At 46.8% G+C, this 17,327-nt stretch overlaps 1 protein-coding gene across 1 annotated transcript in view; it reads left to right on the top strand.

Moving 5' to 3' along the window:
• DOCK4 (dedicator of cytokinesis 4) overlaps positions 1–17,327 on the top strand; it is a 1,616,764-nt gene that overhangs the window by 768,833 nt on the left and 830,604 nt on the right. The gene's annotated exons all lie outside the window — the stretch shown is intronic.

Below are 17,327 nucleotides of genomic sequence, written 5' to 3'. Positions count from 1 at the left end.
TTTGATGCATACATTTGTTAAGTTATCTGTGTGCATTTACTTGTTTACTTAACGATGTAGTGTGTGGTTTTTATTGTGAACATATATTTAGGGCAATTAAAGTCCTAACTTAGTCTGTAGTGCTAGGATTGATTCTTTTTTCCAGGACTTTAATCAATCAAAGATTTCTAGAGCGAAGAGTGTCCCTTGAAGTGTATACATTGAGACTAGGGGCCAGATGTAAGACTATTGATGTCTGCGACTCGAAAATTGCATTCAATTGCGAGTCGCAGACATCAATGTACAACAGTGTCAGAGAGACACTGTTTGCGATTCCTAATGGGGTCGCAAATTGCATTCCTCATGCATATCAATGAGGCTGTTGCAATTTGGGACCCCATTGGGAATGGCTGGCACTCCCAGGGATGGTGGCCTACTGGGGTCAGCAGACCACCATGTCTAGGACTGCTTTGTCAATAAAGCAGTTAAAAAAAAAATGCAGACCATTTTCCTTAAAGACAAGCATTGGCATAGCCAATAAGTCTCGCCTTTTGGGACCTTATAAGTGCTTAGCCATGCAACAGTTGATGTTGTTGCATCAAGGATATTGTGCTGCATAACTAAATACTTATAACATCCCAAAGGTGAGACCTATTGGTTATGCCAATGCTTGTTTCTTTTGCTTTACACATTTCTACGATTGCAGATACTGAATTTCCTCGTTAGTTGATGACCAGTTCTATCAGCCCGGAGACTGATTTCTTTGTTTTTGCTCTGACCTATTGCGCTGACCCTTGAATCTAGGGGAGTTTTGCTAGAGGCGACCATCAAGATAATATGTTAGTAACGTTCCTTGATTTGATGACTGTTTGGGGTGTTTTGTTATGTTTAGTAATGATTTTCAATTGTGCACCTGTACACATTCACTACTGTGCGATACCAGTTGGTAGATTTAATTGTTCTAAACTACTAATAAAACTTTTGGGAAAAAAAATGAACAAGTGGCATTCTCTATCCTCCCTTACACATATGTCAGTGGAGCATCGAAATGGAGTTATTGTATCGTGTTATTCATCTTATCTGTCACTGATATGTTGAATGGTATGTGTAATCTGAAATAAAATAAATAATGTACAGTTCTAAAACTGTTGACTTTTCAATTCTTTAAATCCGAAATTCAGGAAAGGGTGCAATTTCTATGTTTTGTAGAATATAATTTGACATAGATGAATAAACCAAAAGACAGAAATGTAAAAAGATAGATAGATAGATAGATAGATAGATAGATAGATAGATAGATTGAATATGTAACAGAATGATATTTATTTAATGTCACAGAGGTGTAATGATTGCATTTTTTAAAGTATTTGAGGCTCAGTGATTGTTTTGAGGCTTCTCGCTGGATTAAAAATCTGTAATTTGCCGGAATGACGTAACTTCCATGAATTACGAGATTTGAAAACAGTGCTGTTTGTAAACTGACACCAAAGACAGACTAGTGCGTGTAGACACATGCATCGCCAAACACAGAATTTTGATTTCACTACCCTCATATTTTTTGTTGGTTCGGACACATTGCTTTTGCTCCAGAAAAACAAAATCCTCTCATCAGACTGGTGCGCCTTGCCCGAGTCCACGTGCCCATTTAGCACTATGCAGCAAGGGCAACGACTTCACAACACACTTGTGTTTATTTTTTGGAGACAGGTTTGTGGACGCACTTTTAAGCCCCCCTTCCAGAGTAGGCGACCACCACACTCCTGGCGACACAGTCCCCCGACACACAAGTGTGAAAAGCGCCCACTCACTGGGAGGCCCTGCACACTTTGTCTCTACACCCCCACAAAAACATTAAACTTAATTGCACATTTTATTGCGCACTGACAATTATTTTCAGGTAATGAGAGAACAGGCAAGTGCTTAGGCGTTCAGCCCTAATGGGTGAAAACATGCTAATCGCCATATGTTGAGTTTACCTTTTATAGGCTGATGAACACGATAAATAAATCTATATATTTACTTTTTTTTCTGTTTCCTGACTCGTCTTTCCAGAGCATTTTACATTTACGGTCGCATCATGCTCATAGGCGATATTGGAAAATATAATTGCTCAGTGTGTTTCTTTTATTTCACAGATGTTACATTCCGACTGTACAGCCGTGGCACACTTATTTAAGTCTGCTTTTTCCCATTCTCGAATTTGACCTGTACACATAGGTACATTGTATTAAGGCCCAGACGCCATGAATTTTTTTTTTTTACATATTTTAAATATAGCGGTATCATCAGCTAGGGGTGTCACTGCGCTATACAGCATCATAAGGCGCACATCAAGTCACCAGATGTAATTGTCATATAGCCACATTCAGGGTTGTCGATCTAGGTGCTTCGGGTTGGCCTACCCTATCAGATCTAACCATTCTGTAAATATAGCTATTTGACCTCCATATGACAGCTTCAAACAATAATTAGAATACTTAAAAAATAAATAAAGCGCTGTTATGCGCTTGCGGTTTCACGTAGCTTTACACCAGGCTAGGGCAGCCCAAACAAGCCACAGAGCGCGTGTTCCACGAAGTCCTGTATCTAAACAGGGAAGGGTTTTTCCTCTAGCTTTGCTGGGAGTCAGAGCAACGTGGATTTTCACCTACAAAGCTTTTAATAAATGCCCCGTATTTCATGTATTGATTTGCCTATCCCCAGTTCGACACAACACACAGAGGGGGGAGCAGCGTTTTTCAGCACAGAGGCGGGGGGAGTGGCGGAGGCAGGGAGCAAGCGGGAGGAAAGACAGATGGCACTGAAGGCTGGCGGTTCGCGCGTGCACGCTCGCGTGAACACAAGCGCTAGGCCAGCCAGCTGCACTTTGAAAACTCACCTACTAAATGTCTCTCTGAGCAGAGCATGCGCGCTGACTCAGCGAGACCTAAAAAACTGGCTGCATTTAAAAAAAAAAAAGAAGAAATGAAACGTTTTGTTTAATTTTTTAAGGGCAGGTAGTGGTCCCTGGGGCCACTGCCTGCTCTTAAAAAATGTTTGCACACCCATTCACAAAGGAGAAGGGGTCCCCTGGTGACCCCTTCCCCTTTGCGAATGGTTTACAACCCTCTTGAAGAGGGTGGTAAACTGTGAATGCTTTGCAACCGCAAATGCAGTTGCAAAAAATTCTTACATAGGTTTAAGAGTCGCTCTTCAAAAGGAACGCCCCTTCCTCATAGCGAGCCGCTAACCCTATTTTGCGAGTTGCTATTATATTAGCGATTCGCAAAATAGGAGTGGTACATTGTGCTACCGTTTTTTGTGGTCGCACAAGGGCAAAATGCCCCTCTGGTACCGCAAAAAAACGGTTGTACATCTGGCCCAAAATTTTTGGGATAACCCATAAACAGAGCATTACATATCCAAATTCTGTCTTCGAAGTATTAACCATTTCTGTGTATGTGGGAAATGTTAGAAAACTTTAGGATGAGTTAATACGGTTAAGAAAATAGGGGCCTCATTACTATCTCCGTTCACAAACTAGAGATGTGCAATTTGCACAAAGACTGGTTTGCAAACTGGGATGTAATATGTGATGCGACCCATGTATAAAGAGATCTCATTGCAGATTATCCATTCGGTGGAAGGCGAAACACATCTGCCTTATGAATATTAATTATGTAAATCATATTTTTTTTCTTACCTGTTGTGAATGGGTGTGGATGCAGGAATGGTAGTCCTCAAATGCCAGCAGATCATTTCTGTTTTTGCTTTTCCAAAAGGGAAACATTTATTTAAAATAAAAACTGTTTCCCATTTGGGGACACATGGGTAAGCAGGCAGTGATCTCAGGGGCCGGTGTCTGGTCCTCGTGATGCCAACTGACAGGATTCCCCATGGGGAAATTGTCCCATTTGCAGCTCATTGTATGATACTTTCATGTGTGATTCACAAAGAGGAGGGTAAATGCCTTCCTCTTTTATACCCATTTTATGACTGGAGATAATTTTCCAACTCATAAAATGAGTTTTGCCATTGTGAAAAAATTTTTGGGGAGTCACAAAGTCTGATTTACAGATTATATTGTTATTCCCAAACCCAAAAAACAAACAAACACACATAGCCACACACACACACACACACGCTCACTCACTCACAACTCCTTCACTGCATGCACAACTGCAGCACACCCTCATAGCAGAGATTTTAGACCATCAGGTCAGTTATGTGTCACATATATCTCTTTGTGACTGGCACCAGGGGCCCGGGCTATTAGAGCTGGTTACTTGAACAACCTTGCTACATGTTGGGACCTACTTTTTTATTTCTTATATCAACTCCTACTCTAGTTACCACTCACTTGTGGTACCTTTCTGACCATGTCAACTGCTTTGTGTGGCGCTTTTGCTACCCGACTCCTTCCTGTCCATTCCAGTTACCTCTTACAGTGAACACATCACTACCTTTCTGACCTCATATCTAATTCTTCTAGAGCGCCCAACATATATTAATGTGGTGATGGATAATGGCCTTTTTAGGTCTCGCCTGTCGATGCGCATGCGCATCGAGCAAGCGAGAGTATTGCGACTTATCCACTCTTTATCTACACTGCAAGGAATCGTGGCGATTCCTTGCAGTGCCCGTGACTTTTAAGGTCAATGCGCATGCGCATTGAGCTTATGCGCATGCGCATTGACCTTAAAAGCGCGTGCGCGTGCACGTCCGTCTTTGTTTACCCGCTCCGCCCCCTCCCGCCGTGTCGCATTTCTCCTCCCCCTCCCCTCTCTTCCTTCCGTCTAACTTCCTTCCGCGTAACACCGCCGCACATCGGCACACAAAATAACCGGACCTCCCTAAGAGCCGCCAAGAATAACCCCGGCGATCTGCTCTGATTGTCTCCCTCCTCCAAGCCCACCCCCCCTCCCCCGGTAAGACTCCACGCGGTTTGCGTCCCTCGCGCAGCTCACCCGCTCCGCCCCCTCCCCTTCCCGCCGTGTCGCAGCCTACAGCAAGACTACGTCTCAGTCCGCCGCGAGCCATGCTCATCTACCGGGCTGCAGGCACACTGATCCTGCCAGTCATTCCCACAGGCCGGTCGCAGCTCCCTCGGTGCCGCCCGTCCTCCAGCTGCAGAGCACAGCGTCACAGGCGCTGACCGGCTCCACAGAGTGCCCGCCTGCACAGGAGCAGCTCACAGCCAGCGGCCTCCCACATCCTCTGCAGGGCGGTCCTTGCCGCTTCCATCTAGGCCGCGGGACAACGCCTGCTTCACATGTACTGTGGCAAGCCTATTTTGTGTGCTCAATCCCCTACGAAGCACAGGTCAGCTTCTCTAAATTCTAATTATTTTGTTTACTTTGATACTCGTAGAATACTTGATAAATATTTCTCTGGTAAACTCTAGAAGATATTCTGTTCAACTGCGCATGAGCTCAGGAGAAGCTGAGCCTCCAGAGAGCACGCGCAGTTAATATTTATGAACTTTTACTCTGACAAGGTATCGGAACAGTCTTACTTGTATCTTCTATAGGAAGACTCTAATTCTTGCTCGGAAAATCTTGCGACGCGTTTTTCTTATTTCCCTATCGAAACGCGACGTGAAGGAACACCTCCTATTCCTCAAAATGTTCAGATGAAGTGCGCAGCTCTCAGCGCGCCTCACCGGTATCACATGAATCTTCCAATTGGGCTAGAACGCTGACCTGTTTTCTGTTATGGGACACTTTGCCGCCATGTTGGAATCCACCCTGCACCCAATGCTGTTTACAAAGTTTTGACAACGCAGCTACCACCATTCCTCTCTTTTCCTTCTGGACATTTTTCTTAGTATAAGACCTTTTAGCGGGGGACCTCAATCCCCTACGAAGCACAGGTCAGCTTCTCTAAATTCTAATTATTTTGTTTACCGCAGCATATTGCTGTTCATTAGGTGGCAGCCAAAGGAGCTTGCCTAGAGCGCAGCCATCTTCGCGCAAGGCTAGCTCCATCCCTCTGTGTCCGCATATTTACAATAAAATACAAAATAGCCCTTCCCTGCCCTCCGTTTTGTTTCAGCCCTTCCCTGCCCTCAGTGTTGCTTCAGCGCTTCCCTGCCCTCCCTGTTGCTTCCGCCCTTCCCTGCCCTCCCTGTTTCCGCTCTTCCCTGCCCTCCCTGTTGCTTCCGCCCTTCCCTGCCCTCCCTGTTGCTTCCGCCCTTCCCTGCCCTCCGTGCTGCTTCCGCACTCCCCCTCACCCTCACTCACCCTCAACCCCTCACCCTCACTCACCCTCAACCCCTCACCCTCAACCCCTCACTCACCCTCACCCTCACTCACCCTCAACCCCTCACCCTCACTCATCCTCACTCACCCTCAACCCCTCATCCTCACTCACCCTCAACCCCTCATCCTCACTCACCCTCAACCCCTCAACCCCTCATCCTCACTCACCCTCAACCCCTCATCCTCACTCACCCTCAACCCCTCACCCTCACTCACCCTCAACCCCTCACCCTAACTCACCCTCACCCTCACTCACCCTCAACCCCTTACTCACCCTCACTCACCCTCAACCCCTCAACATCAACCCATCACTCACCCTCCCTCACTCACCCTCACTCTCCCTCACCCACCCTCACCCACCCTCACTCACCCTCACTCACTCACCCTCACTCACTCACCCTCACTCACTCACCCTCACTCTCACTCACCCTCACTCTCACTCACCCTCACTCACCCTCACCCTCACTCTCACTCACCCTCACTCTCACTCACTCACCCTCACTCACCCTCACTCTCCCTCACCCACCCTCACCCACCCTCACTCACCCTCACTCACTCACTCACCCTCACTCACCCTCACTCACTCACCCTCACTCACCCTCACTCTCACTCACCCTCACTCTCACTCACCCTCACTCTCACTCACCCTCACTCTCACTCACCCTCACTCACCCTCACCCTCCCTCACTCACCCTCACTCTCCCTCACCCACCCTCACCCACCCTCACTCACCCTCACTCACTCACCCTCACTCACTCACCCTCACTCACTCACCCTCACTCTCACTCACCCTCACTCTCACTCACCCTCACTCTCACTCACCCTCACTCTCACTCACCCTCACTCTCACTCACCCTCACTCTCACTCACCCTCACTCTCACTCACCCTCACTCTCACTCACCCTCACCCTCACTCACCCTCACCCTCACTCACCCTCACCCTCACTCACCCTCACTCACCCTCACTCACCCTCACCCTCCCTCACTCACCCTCACTCACCCTCACTCACTCTCACTCACCCTCACTCTCACTCACCCTCACTCACCCTCACTCTCACTCACCCTCACTCTCACTCACCCTCACTCACACTCACCCACCCTCACTCACCCTCACCCTCACTCACCTTCACCCTCACTCACCCTCAACCCCTCACCCTCACTCACCCCCACTCACCCTCAACCCCTCACCCTCCCTCACCCTCACTCACCCTCAACCCCTCACCCTCACTCACCCTCACTCACCCTCAACCCCTCACCCTCAATCCCTCACCCACACTCACCCACACTCACCCCCACTCACCCTCACTCACACTCACACTCACCCACCCTCACTCACCCTCACTCACCCTCACCCTCACTCACCCTCACTCACCCTCACTCACCCTCAACCCCTCACCCTCACTCACCCTCAACCCCTCACCCACCCTCAACCCCTCACCCTCACTCACCCTCAACCCCTCACCCTCAACCCCTCACTCACCCTCACTCACCCTCACCCTCAACCCCTCAGCCTCACCCTCACTCACCCTCAACCCCTCACCCTCACTCACCCTCACTCACCCTCAACCTCATGCTAAAGATTTACAAAAAAACCCATAAACAATTCTAAAAGCACTAACTCTAATGCTGCGAGACCTATTGCATTTCTAATGCTTGTTCCTTTAGAGGGCCATCACACCCAGTGCACTCTGAGCTTCCCCAGTGAGAACTCTGGTTTTCCAGACCATGAAAATCACATATCGAATATTGAAAACGGCAATAGAATGAGCCTAAGCAAGAAAGCCTTCTGCTACTTGTATGCAGGAGAAAATAGTAAAGCAACGGCAGAGCTAAAAGAGGAGCTGAGAAGAAAGGAGTGACATAAATAATGTAACTTGATTCCGTTTAACTACAGTAACTGCAGGAGAATACATCCAAATTGACCACTAAGCAGCCTATTTGAGTAATTAAAAGTAATGAAATGTTACAAAAAGGGCATTGAAGCAATTAATGGACGGATGTTCCAGCATCCCATCCACCTCTAGGATTCATGAGAGGCGGGGATACTAAGCATGAAGTTTCATATACAGAGTTTCATTAATATAAATGGGGAAATGTATTATTGTTGAGGTGTAATTCGCATGCAAATTTTTCATACATGTATATCATCTTTGTTTATATTATCTTAATCTGTAAAAAAAAGCCCCATTGAAAATGCCTTCATGAGTCATACAATTATAGCAGCCAAGCAAATGTCTCCTGGCACCAAGGAGACATCAGCACTAGGTTTGCCAAACCTTCCAAACTATTAATCAATTTTCAGCTTTTTAATATGTTTCACAAATGCCATAATTGTGTCCCCAAACAGTGGCTTGAAGGCCTTTGAAAATGTAGATATTTACCTATTTAATACAAGCTTCCGTAGGAATGAACTGGATAAAACAGTTTTGAATTCCCAAAAATAACACAATTTCTGTCCCAAATGCCAGCTTTTCCTTGTTTAGTAAATAGACTCTTTTAGCACCTATTCATTATATTTTCCTTTTCATCGAATAATACAACTTTCTACTGCTACATAAGAATGGATTCTGCCATACATGTCCTTGTATCACCATTTCATCATTGAATGCTCATTATTTGCCAAGATTTTTCACAAGCATTATGTTAGGATTGCATGCAATCACAGAAAATGGTGACCATTTGTGAAGGTCCTGCGTTATATTAGCAAGGGGGGATATTATCCCATTGACACAGAGTATGCCAAGAATTACCCCCATTAAGCTAGGACTAGCATTGTCCCAGTGGTCAGACCATCATGAAGTGAATACCCACAGTATGCCAGAAATTACGATCTGATTCTCCCTGCAAGATATGGCTCAGTTATTGTAGGGTGGGGCACCCAATGTTATTGATGGCCTGAGAACAAGGTGGAGTTCACATTAGCCCAGGCATATTCAACATTGGGAAAAGAAGTCTTTATCCATGTGTAACTATCAGGACATCCACAAAAATGCATTGACATAGATTTCTCCTGAATGGCAAATGATTTGTGGTTACACTGAAAACCTGACCTAGTCTGCTCTTCATGCTCAGTTGTTGGAGTAACCTCCAGAAGCCTTTAGAGAGAAACACTATCTGGAAGACACATGTTAGTGATAGATTCCTTACCTTAGAATATCCCCAGGCATCAGACTGGTTCCGGAAAGCTTTCGCCAGCAGTACCCCTGCGCATCGATAGGCGTCGTCGTTCGGCTCAGCGTGCGTCATTGGTGTCGTATTCGCCGAGATGACATCACTGTAGCCACTTAGACACGCCCACACGCGCTGAAGTCAGTGCATTCTTTTTCCGCACCAGCAAGCGCAAATCCGGAGAGAGCGGTACCCCGTCAAATTGTTGGCTAAAGTGTTTGTAAGTAAAACTTACTCCTGGCGCATAGGGATGCCTGGTTTCAAGCTTTGCGAGTCCTGTCCACGGACGATGTCGCTGACGGACCCGCACCGTGAGTGTCTCTTCTGCCTGGGCGTGACCATGACACCAAGTCGTGTTCCCACTGCCGAGCCATGGCCCCGTAAACTTTGCGGGAGCGGTCCCGAAAGTGGCTGGAGGCCCGGGAGTCGGCCCCATGTCGTTCCAGGTCCCGGTCTTGTGGGAGGTCGAGGGCCCGGTCGTGGAGCAAGCACCATCATTCGAAGTCTTCTCACTTGGAGTCAGGTAAGGCGAAGCACAAAAAGTTGAAGAAGCGTCGTCGCTCTTCGTCATCCCCTCGCCGGTCGCGGTACACGTCTAAGGGGGCAGGTGGCACCGCCCCTGCGGCTCCAATTGAGCATGAGCAGTTACCGTTGGCTTACCCACCTTTCCTGGGTCCATCGGCGACTCCAGCCGAATTGCAAGAGTTCTTGTCTGCAATGGCACATGTTTTCAGCCCGCGCAGCCCCGTCGAATCGCCTTCGGGCCCTGCGGGCCCCCCTGTTCGGCATTCCTCGACGTCGCCGGCTCCGGCCCCAATGTTGTCGACGCCCAGAGGCCTCCATGGCTCTTGCTGGTGGACCCCGTGCGGCCCCCACTGACATCGGCGAAGCCGGCACCCGACACCGGCATCGACTTCTTTTCTGACATCAGCACGGTGCCAGAGGGATGTCTTCCGTCGCTGACCCCAACGCCAATGGGGGACTTTTACCCTTTTATTCACCCATGTCCTTGTCCCCTCGTGCAGGAAGGGGAGGATTGGGAAGGGTTTGAAGACCCTCTCACAGCACAGTGTGGGTCCATCCTGACTGGGATGAGAAGGCAGAGGCCGTTGGCCCGGATTACACTCCAGCGCCTGGTTCACCATCCCCTTCAGCTACTATGGAGGAGAGTGGTTTCTTTTCTACGGTGCTACGAGGGCGGCCGAGGCTCTTTACCTCGAGCTCCCTACAGTGGCTGTCAGGACCAACCTACTGACAAGTGCTTCAGCCAGCTTCTTCTTCTACAGAACCGCTGTTGCCTTTTAATGAAGCACTTTCTGACCAAGTGCTTTTGGGCACTTGGTCCCGGCCCAACACAGGGGCTCCTGTGGTTCAGGCATCCACGTCCCAAGTGCGTTTCCTTCTGCTCCACCAGACAAGGAATCTAGGAAATTGGAGCAGTTTGGCAAGAAAATGTATTCTTCCGCAAGTTCTGGACTGCGGTCTGTGAACACTGCCTGTCTCTTGGGCCGCTATTCCCATTCTGTATGGGATGTGGTTGAGCAGGTGCTACCTCAGTGTCCAGAGGAGGCTCGGACAGTTCTCTCCCGAGCTCTTATGGAGGGGAGAGATGCAGCCAAGTTCACTATATGTTGTGGTCTTGATACCACTGATTCGCTGGGTAGTGCCATTTCCACAACAGTGGCGTTATGCCATCATGCCTGGTTGAGGACGACTGGCTTTTCTGCAGATGTCCAGAATACAGTGCTCTCCACACCACTGGAGTCAAGCTATCCTGGCTGATGGCGGCTGATAGCCAGAAACCGGTCCTAGGATGCTTGATTCCGGTCCAGGAAAGACATGGCTTAGCAGTTCGGGCTGGACTGTTCCCATGAGGCACAGGGTCAAGACTGATTTGCATATGGCCATGTCTGAGCTGGGGTGGTGTGGAGTGCAAAACACAGATGGATTTAGGCCCAGATCTCTGTACTGGGGTGAATGTATGACATTGTTCTGCATTCTGTCCATCAACTGTTGTTTTTGCAGAATACAGTGATGAACATGCTCTTCGATGGCACCCGCCTCATTGGTGATAAGGCGGATTCCACATTAGAGCGTTTTAAGGACACTCGGGCCACGGCCAAGTCCTTAGGCCTTTCGGATGCATGTACTCCTTCCACTTTTAACTTTTGTTCCTTTCGAAGCTCAGGAAGAGGCGTGCAAACATGTTCCTTTCAGAACAAGCCTGCGCAGCAACAGTCCCAGTGCAACCACGGACGTGGGGCTCGCAGAGGCGGATCATGGGGCCAGTGTGCGGGTCAGTCTACCAACACCCCTGCTGCCAGTGCCTCCACAGCTTCCTAGTCTGGTGTTTCAGGCCAACCAGACACCAGTGGGGGGCAGGATTTGTGATCACCTCCCCCACTGGTGCACCATTACATCAGACTGGAGATTGTTCGAAGGGATTACCCCCTCCCCTTCGTGTCTACCCCCCTAGCCATGCCACAGCACCGCATGTCAGAGGATCATTTGCCACTTCTCCAGCAGGAAGGGGGCCATTGAGCGCGTTCCGATGCCAGAAGTAGGTTGTGGTTGTTACTCCCACTACTTTTTGGTTCCAAAGAAGGACAAGGGTCTAAATCCCATCTTAGACCTTCGGAACGTCAATCAATCACTCCAGAAGGAGAAGTTCAAGATGCTCACTCTGGCTCAGGTCTTGTCTGCTCTCAACCCACAAGACTGGATGGTGGCACTGGACCTGCAGGATGCTTATTTTCATATTCCCGTCCTGCCTGCCCATCGGCGTTACCTACGATTCACAGTGGGCCTGGAGCATTTTCAGTTAACCATGCTGTGGAGATTGAGCGATGACAGTTGATTCCATTTGACTTGCCTCCCGAAGTCTGTGATGTCATTTTGGCAGCCAGGCGTCCCTCCACTAAATCGGTATACCCAAATCGGTATACGCCTGCAGGTGAAGCACATTTGTGGCATAGTGCACCGCCAAAATTGTGGATCCCCTTTCTGTCCCTCTTACTGAGGTCCTTTTGTTCCTTCTTTCTCTGGGCCGGCAGGGCTCTGCTCTGGGCACTATCAAGGGCTACCTTTTGGCCATTTCAGCCTTTCTGAGGCTTCCAGATCAGCCTTCTCTTTTCAAGTCCCCAGTTGTACAGAGATTCTTAAAAGGCATTTTGCATAAGTTCCCTCCTGTTCCTTTCATAATGCCTCAGTGGGACTTGAATATTGTTTTGACCGATCTAATGTGCGCTCCCTTTGAGCCGCTTCACAATTGTCCCTTACGTCTTCTGACTTTGAAATCTCCCTTCCTGGTGGCTATCACCTCTGCCAGGCGAGTGAGTAAGCTTCAGGCTTTTTCTTGTAAGCCTCCATTCTGTCGGTTCATCCAGACAAGGTTGTGCTTCGCACTCGTCCTTCCTTCTTGCCAATGGTTGTCACTGCTTTCCACATCGGGCAAACTATCACCTTGCCCACTTTCTTTCTGCCTCCGCATTCTTCCAGAGAGGAAGAGTGGCTCCACCGTCTGGACCCAAAACGTGTGCTCTCCTTTTACCTGAATCGCACACAAGCATTCCGGGTAGATGACCAGCTCTTTGTTGGCTATGCAGGCGCCAAGAAAGGCGGGGCTGTTCACAAGAGGACTATCTCCTGCTAGGTCATCTTGTGTATCAAGGCCTGTTATTCTATGGCTAAGAAGGAACTCCCGGTGGGGCTGCGCGCCCATTCTACCAGGGCAACAGCAGCCACTATGGCATTGGGACGTGGTGTCCTCCTGCAAGACATCTGTCAGGCTGCCACGTGGGCTTCTCTGCACACCTTTACAAAGCATTATTGCCTTGACAGTCAGGTCCGGAAGGACGGCATCTTTGGCCATTCTGTTCTCTGTGACTTTCTGGTGTAATCTTATTCGCAGACCCACCACCCGGGTTGGTATTGCTGGGGTATCTATTCTAAGGTAAGGAATCTATCACCAACGTGTCTCTTTCAGATGCACAAGTTACTACTTGTGTACCGATATATCTGTAAGTGGCATTAGTTAGTGATAGATTCCTTACCGCCCCACCCATCCTCCCTGTTCTGCGAACTGATTACTGGGGTTAAGGTCATCCTTTTGGGCCCTAGTTTCTATGCACCAGTGGGCAGTATCTTACATGGCTCTGCATTCCTGTCGCGGAAAGTTGTGTACAGAACTGACGTAATCGCGCTTGGGCCGTCTAAGTAGCTCCAGTGACGCCATCTCGGCGAATACGACGCTAACGACGCACGCGGAGCTGTACGACAACGCCTATCGACGCGCACGGGTACTGCTGACGAAAGCTTTCTGGATCCAGTCTGACGCCTGGGATATTTTAAGGTAAGGAATCTATCACTAACTAATGTCTCTTACAGATATATTGTTACACAAATAGTAATTTGTGTGTTAGGCCCTGGGATGAAAAGCAAACAAACACACACACACTCACACACATACACACACACACACACTCACCCCCCCAATCATGGTGGACTGTCATCAGTCAAAAAGAATAAACATGTACACTGAAAAACTGTGATTATTGTGAGTTGTGTCTCACTCCTAATTTAGGTATGACTTATTCCTTACTCTTAAATTTTAAGGACTAAGGCAACTTAAAAAAGGAAATAAACTTTGTGAATCAGACCATAGAACTATTAACGCAATATGTGGGTTCAGATGGGCTAAAATGTACTCACTTAGGTTATATGAATTTTGAAACATATCAACTTGCCTTTCATTTTAATCATTGATTTATGTAAGTGGGTTATATATTACAAAGAGAAAATATACTTAACTGGTGCTTATTTGCCAAATGAACTATAAATTGCACTTTTTAATTTAGATCTATAGGACAAAATAAATATACCAAAATGGCTGCAATTTTTTTACATGAATATATAGTCTTTTTTGTGTTCATAACAGACTCAAATATACATGCCATAAAAACAAAAATAAAGGACTGTTTTTGGTTTGATAGCCATTATAGTATTTTGGTCTTTGGCCGAACAACAGTATTTTGTGTTTTTTTTAGACGTCCTTGGTATTAAGAATTTTTTAATCCAAGGAGATGATGGACGGAGTGCTGAAACTTTTCAGACACTCACCCCCAGTCACAGATCTGGGTTGAATCCATAATTGTTCTTTAGCTCACTTTGCCACCCAATTCAGACACAGCTATATGTAAATCAGTCTTGACCCTATGCCTCATGGGAACAGTCCAGCCTGAACTGCCAAGCCATGTCTTCCCTGGTCCGGAAACAAGCATCCTGGAACCGGTTTCGGGTTAACAGCCCTCATCAGCCAGGCTACCTTGAATCCAGTGGCAAAGTGAGCAAGGGACCCATGTCTGGTCATACCTTGCCAACTTAGGGCGAACAAAGCAAACACAAGGGGTGAAACCCCAAAACCGGTCCTAGGATGCTTGTTTCCAATCCAGGAAGGACCTGGCCTGGCAATTTGGGCTGGACTGGTCCTATTGGGCGTAGGGTCAAGACTAATTTGCATATGACTGGGTTCAAACTAGAATGGCATGGGGAGCAAAAAACGATGGATTTAGGCCCAGATCCCTGTACTGGGGTGAATGCATGACATTGTTCTGCATTCTGTCCATCGATTATTGTCACCCCGAGTGGGATGGGTATGGCCAGACGTAGGTCCCGTGCTCTCCATGCCACTGGAGTCAATCTATCCTAGCTGATGAGGGGTGAAACCCCGAAACCGGTCCTAGAATACTTGTTTCCAATCCAGGGAGGACCTGGCCTGGCAGTTCTGTCTGGACTATTATCATTGGGCGCAGTCTAAAGACTGATTTGCATATGGGTGGGTTCAAACTGGAATGGCATGGGGAGCAAAAAAATTATGGTTTTAGGCCCAGATCTCTGTACTGGGGTGAATGTATGACGTTGTTCTGCATTCTGGCCATCAATTGTTGTTTTTGCATTAAGAATTTCTAGACAGATTTATGTATGATTGAATAGTCTATCTTCCATGTCTCTCAGAAATCACATGATGATCTCTTTTTACATTTTGAGAAAAGAAAATGGAGACCTTTGTGAACAAAGGTTGATTGGTGCCAAACACCGTTGTCGGATGTGTGGCATCAGATGCATTTCTGAATCAAGAATTTTTGTACCAGGTGCATTTCATGAGTGCCGAATCTGGTGTACTACAATCGCCACATTGAAATAAATTCTGATGTGGGTTTGGCTATTCCAGATTTACCAGCATCGATTTGGATCAGGCGCCTTACTAAATTTATTCAATTTCAGTTGTAAATATATGGTACAATTTTGATAGAGAGATTCTGGTTACATCATAAATTATGAGGTTGAATGTTGTTTTGTTTTTAAATATCACCAGACATCAGGCTAGAAATATAGGACAATATTGTACGTTACACTTTAAGAATTGTATATATTAAAGGTTCATTTTAAGGGTAGTAAGCTTGAAAAGGTTTTCATCTTTAAAGTGCAGCTAACAATGGGCACTGAATGGAATTAAAATGTTTAACTTTATCTTTATTGAGCAACAGTTGATTAAACAATGAGCAATGATGAAGCCATGCTCATTTATGTGATTCTGTGGCTACAGCCATTACCACATAATTATGGGTTGACTTTTTCCAAATAATTTCATATTTCACAAAAACTGTTGTTTTTGTCTCAAATGGATGAAAATAATACTGCGAGAAAGTTTGCCACATAATTTTCCCTTTTATGCCTTGTAATTTAGATGACGTTGCTGCATAATCATAATGGATTTGACAATGGGAAAACTCTGCCGAGGGGTTTGGGGGATATGTTTATGATGATGAAGCCTGTATCTCACAAGGAACTGTGACATACCTCACAGTTCCTGTGAAATATGGATTTTTATTCTGCTGCATGTGCAATTAAAGCACCCAAACAAATATACGTCTTTTGGTTGAGTGATTATCGTTCATTCTGTTCACTGCGTTTTTTGAGGACACGAGTGCCGCACACAACTTATTCCTGTAACCATTCATGTCTCCCGTACGTGAGGGAGTACCTGATGTCGACATGAGATTTTACGAAACGATCGCAACGGATCACGCCTATTTCTGTTGCCTCTCCTTTCTATATGTTTTGAATGTCTTTTGGTCAGCCCCTTCAATCATAGCTCATTTGGAGTGCCATTTAGAACTTAGATCAGCCCACACAACAGCCATTTGGCAAGTCAGGTTTTGTTGACTGGAGGTATTTTTCTTGTTTAATTTGCTTCTCCACATTTTGTTGGGTTCATCGGCTGCAGGGAGTCTATCTTCGGTCTCAATGCCTAACCTCGATGGAGATTCTGTGATACTAACATAGTGGGTGCGGCCACAGACACCATCATGCTCCCTGCACATATGGGCGACTGAATGATGAGTGCAAGCTGAGTCACCCGTATGCCTTAGAGTGATAGGAACAGTTCTTCTGGAGTACTTCATTGCTATGAACAGTCCAGGTTGTAATCTCTATCACATTTACCATGCTGGCCTCCACTGCAGTGCTTTAGTGTCTTCCATGGGCAGTACCTTGTCCAACCAACCCCTGCTCTTCTTCCCCCCGCCCTCCCACCTATTTGTTTACAGTTGTTGGATGGCTGCTATTGAAATTGGGACAGTCCTTGAAGAACTGTATGCAGTTCATCACTTTAGCGCAGGTACATTTATCACATAGATTAAACCTCAACCGGAAGCACTTAAACTATGTGCAAAGTCGGTATACCAGTTGATGCCTTGCTTTTATAAATGTACAAGCAAGCTGAAAAATGTAATTCAAGTAAATATCGTGATTTGTCTTAAAGGATCTCTATTAAATCTGTTGTGGATTTCCAAAGGATGGACAAGGGTATCCCCTTATCTTACTTCCTACTCCTCATAGAGAAAAGAGGGTATTTATATTTAATTACTCCATGATATTCAA

The sequence above is a fragment of the Lissotriton vulgaris genome, chromosome 1_1, assembly GCF_964263255.1.
Source record: "Lissotriton vulgaris chromosome 1_1, aLisVul1.2, whole genome shotgun sequence".
In the NCBI taxonomy this organism is placed as follows: Eukaryota; Metazoa; Chordata; class Amphibia; order Caudata; family Salamandridae; genus Lissotriton; species Lissotriton vulgaris.
Note: the sequence above shows the minus strand (reverse complement) of the source record. Positions and strands in the feature narration are given on the sequence as shown.